Here is a 5,140-nt window from a genome sequence, read left to right as displayed (position 1 = left end):
GCAATGACTGCCCAATATTTCACATGACAAGTGTACTGTACCTGTACTCCACCCTTTCCAATTAGAGTGTCCTTGCCAGCCACTGAGGAAGTCACATTGATCATTGGAATGACAGTTGGCAGGCCTTAGCCATGAATCAGGGAATGTCTGACCCCAAATAAAGTGGAACTAAAGCAAAAAAAGGGGCACGGAAGAGGCTTTTCTAGCTCATAAGAGTTGGTAGCAGGCATCTTGTGGTGTCCACTCCTTGGTGAGATTTTTTTAGGTTTAGCACGGAGCACAGGTTTACATTAATGTCTATGTAAATGAAAACATTTTTTGGACAGAGTGGGGAGAAGACGTTCTGTCAGGTATTTATTTCTGTCTCCCGAGGAAATTCACCCTCTTTACTTGTCATGGCAACCACTGTTACTGAGATAGTAAGCCAGTGGAAGTCCAACATTTTGCAGTTTTTACCAGAGCAATAGGTGAGTGTTAGGCCTTGTTCACACCAAATGCAGAGCAGATCCGGTCAGGTTTCTGCACACGCACGCTAGTCTTTTAGATGCATTTTTGGTTTTAAAAAAAAATAAAAAAGTATATATATTTTTTTAGTTTAAAATGGGCTTTCAGTGCATTCCAGGCATTTGCAGATCCAGCACAGGTAAAATAGGGCCTGCTGCAGTTTTTTCACCTGCTCTGGAACTCCATGTTGCGATGTGAACTGGAGCAAAAAATACCATTGGAATACATTGGACGCAGTTTTGATCCGGTCTGTAACTGCTCTGCTCTGAGCTTGGTGTGAACAAGGCCTAAATCGTCCAAAGGAGACATACAGTGGGGCAAAAAAGTATTTAGTCAGCCACCAATTGTGCAAGTTCTCCCACTTAAAAAGATGAGAGAGGCCTGTAATTGGCATCATAGGTAGACCTCAACTATGAGAGACAAAATGAGAAAACAAATCCAGACAAATCACATTGGCTGATTTGGAACCAATTTATTTGCAAATTATGGTGGAAAATAAGTATTTGGTCAATATCAAAAGGTCATCTCAATACTTTGTTATATATCCTTTGTTGGCAATGACAGAGGTCAAACGTGTCCTGTACGTCTTCACAAGGTTGGCACACACTGTTGCTGGTATGTTGGCCCATTCCTCCATGCAGATCTCCTCTAGAGCAGTGATGTTTTGGGGCTGTCGCTGGGCAACACGGACTTTCAACTCCCTCCCAAGATTTTCTATGGGGTTGAGATCTGGAGACTGGCTAGGCCACTCCAGGACCTTGAAATGCTTCTTACAAAGCCACTCCTTCGTTGCCCGGGTGGTATGTTTGGGATCATTGTCATGTTGAAAGACCCAGCCACGTTTCATCTTCAATGCCCTTGCTGATGGAAGGAGGTTTGCACTCAAAATCTCAGGATACATGGCCCCATTCATTCTGTCCTGTACACGGATCAGTCGTCCTGGTCCCTTTGCAGAGAAACAGCCCCAAAGCATGATGTTGCCACCCCCATGCTTCACAGTAGGTATGGTGTTCTTTGGATGCAACTTAGCATTCTCTCTCCTCCAAACACGACGAGTTGCGTTTCTACCAAATAGTTCTATTTTGGTTTCATCTGACCATATGACATTCTCCCAATCCTCTTCTGGATCATCCAAATGCTCTCTAGCAAACTTCAGACGGGCCCGGACATTTCCTGGCTTAAGCAGGGGGACACGTCTGGCACTGCAGGATCTGAGTCCCTAGCGGCGTAGTGTGTTACTGATGGTAGCCTTTGTTACGTTGGTCCCAGCTCTCTGCAGGTCATTCACTAGGTCCCCCCGTGTGGTCCTGGGATTTTTGCTCATCGTTCTTGTGATCATTTTGACCCCACGGGGTGAGATCTTGCGTGGAGCCCCAGATCGAGGGAGATTATCAGTGGTCTTGTATGTCTTCCATTTTCTAATTATTGCTCCCACAGTTGATTTGTTCACACCAAGATGCTTGCCTATTGCAGATTCAGTCTTCCCATCCTGGTGCAGGTCTACAATTTTGTTTCTGGTGTCCTTCGACAGCTCTTTGGTCTTCACCATAGTGGAGTTTGGAGTGTGACTGTTTGAGGTTGGGGACAGGTGTCTTTTATACTGATAACAAGTTCAAACAGGTGCCATTGATACAGGTAATGAGTGCAGGACAGAGGAGCCTCTTAAAGAAGAAGGTACAGGTCTGTGAGAGCCAGAACTCTTGCTTGTTTGTAGGTGACCAAATACTTATTTTCCACCATAATTTGCAAATAAATTGGTTCCAAATCAGCCAATGTGATTTGTCTGGATTTGTTTTCTCATTTTGTCTCTTATAGTTGAGGTCTACCTATGATGCCAATTACAGGCCTCTCTCATCGTTTTAAGTGGGAGAACTTGCACAATTGGTGGCTGACTAAATACTTTTTTGCCCCACTGTATGTTCTGGTGACAATTGTAAGACAGGAGATTCCATTACTTTCATTTTTGCTCTCATTTTTTCCAGGACAGGAAGTAAAAGGAAAAATCTCAGCAGTAGGACACGGATTACCGAAAAATAACCTGATGGGGGGTTTGAACCCTTCCCCCACTTTATATAAAGCTAAAATAATGTTTTAGGTTTTAATAAATGTAAAGGCCTTCCTACTGTCACTGAATGTGAAGAACATGCTGCATACTAAGTGTATTTCCCCTTCTGCAGCCACAACTAAAATAAATAAATGAAATCGATGTTATTTTTTGCTTGGCAAGAATCGTTTCAGTGGTCAGCGCAGTCAGGTGACCTCAGGTGAGGGGGGTAATTACATTTTCCCAAATTCGCCTGGGAAAGTGGAATTACCCTTTGAAGATCTAGATGCATTGTATGTTAATGAGGAGGAGCTCAGTCTGTCTCTAGTCAGGCTTGCTAAATACAGACATTTAAAAAAGGTAAGAAATATATTTTGAAAAATAATATTTAGACATGCTGCATGAATAGGAACACAGATTTTATTATATATATTTTGTGTATATTATTTTGTCTGAAGTTGTTCATTAAAAGGAGAACTATGAGGTGAGTGCTTTTCACTCACCTCATAGTTCTAGCCGACCTGTGACAATGAGACTGTCACAGGTCGGCTCAGTAGATCGGGAAGTGAGCGAACACATACCGGCGTTCGCTCACCTCTCGATCCTGCCATGGCTCTCTGCAGTGACAGGGGAGAGGCTGGATTCCCCCCTCCCCGCTCCGATCCTCCAGTGCTGACTGGCGGAATGGACGGGGGAGGGGGCGGGTACAGCTGGCTCTGCCTCTAGATAGGCAGAGCCAGCTGTCACTCACGCAGCTGGGCGGATCTCGACATGGATGTCGGGATCTGCTCCGGCGTCTCAGTATACCGTGAGCTGTAGCTCGCGGTATACTGAGCTAGTTTGTGTCCTTCCGATACCCTAAGGAGAACTATGGGGAAAAGCCCTGACCCCATAGTTCTCCTTTAAAGAAAGAGTTAGATCGTCGCCACCAGACACTAATCACAAGCAAAAGAATTGAAAGTGGAACAGGCTTTTCAATGAATTCACCAACAATAAAAGAAGCCAGTTAGGATTCAGTAAATATAATTGTATTTATTTTGTATACCGCAAAATAGACATCTGAAGCCGTGAAATCTTAAAGAAATTGGGTACACAGGCCTTGCAAGCTTGAGGCAGGAGGGCGTACTGGATATGAGGTAGGGGTGTCAGTCTTGAGGAATATTTTGCAGGCCTCACCCATATCCTGTAAGCTTCCCATCATCATGTGACCAATTCCTTCCAACACTGCAAAAAATTCAGAGCCACTTGCGACTCTTCTCAGCCTCACACGATTCAACACGTAGAGCAAAACGTCAGCCATTTCATGGAATTCGGCCTATTAAACTCCTTCGGCTCCATTTGTGGGAGATGAACACTAGTCAGTTTTCAGATTGAATTGCGTCAGGAAAAAACAATACACATTCAGGTTTTATTAGCACCTTGGTCCCCCAAGCTCTCCTTCATAAGAAAAAAAAAAAGCAGAAGCGATACAAGATGTAATGTAAAGAAAGCAGCTTAGCGGACAAAAACTACGGCCAAATGTGTTACCTATTGCAGACGGCATCCTCGGTTTAGAGCCGAGACACCCCAAGAAAGCCGCGACTACAATTAGGTTACTTGTTATTGTGAAAACCTACGGTGCTTTTGCTGGTGAATGACTGGGCCCCTCGGTCAGAACATCTGACCCGGAGATGTAAATATGTTTTATGGCTCATTTTCTAGATCACTTATTATGTGAATAACATGATTTCTTATATCTTTGCCATTCACTTTCAGAATCCTTCCATAACATTTAAAAGATTTTAAACAGTTCTTGCCACCGGGAACCAATAAAATTCTTCCTTTCGGGTTTCTATTGAAGTGCTGAGGAAAGAAAAGGGAGAATCTGATTGGTTAACCTGGATGGGCGAGACTAGAAATCCCTGTACGGAGGTGCGCTGTCATAACTGCTGATTTACCAACAAAAATGGCCGACTAGAGTGTGCAGGCGATGGCAGGGCAATCCCTAAAAGCTTGGAACACAGCAGACATGCGTTTTAGCATGCATGGTTTGGAATTATGGTGAAGCACGGAATTCAATAGACTTGATTGGGAAGTGCAGATTGACATGCTGGAAATGCAGTAGGAAACCCCTCTTTCCAACACACCTCGACGCAAATTTGGGGTGAACATGCCTCACTGAAAATAAAGGATTGTCTCAGATACGTGAACTTGAACTGTGCAGAAAAATGTCCAATTGGCACAAACAAACCCTGATTCCATTATTCATCACTACAAACCCACACGTTAAGAGCAGAGCTGTATTTAAACATCCTGCTATCCTAGAACATACTTAAAATGATGACACCCATTTAAAAAGCTCCGCCCTTTTTTGTCATGTGATTATTTGAGGCAGCAGGCTGTCTTTATATGCACAGCTACTTTTCAGCTGCACAGACCACCACACTAGGGAAAGGATAGATGGTCTAATGTATCCTATAAAGAGCCTTAACGCTCCTTTCACCCTTCCTTGTATGCCTTTCCCCCCCTCTAACCCTGCTGCCCTTAGCACTGGCCCTTGAGAGCCTCTGTGGTAAATGCAGCCCCGGGCTATTAGGTAAAGCCTGCCATTTT

This window comes from Nanorana parkeri, unplaced genomic scaffold (genome assembly GCF_000935625.1).
Source record: "Nanorana parkeri isolate BGI_ZX_2015 unplaced genomic scaffold, ASM93562v1 scaffold470, whole genome shotgun sequence".
NCBI lineage: Eukaryota > Metazoa > Chordata > Amphibia > Anura > Dicroglossidae > Nanorana > Nanorana parkeri.
This window is presented reverse-complemented; position numbering follows the sequence as displayed.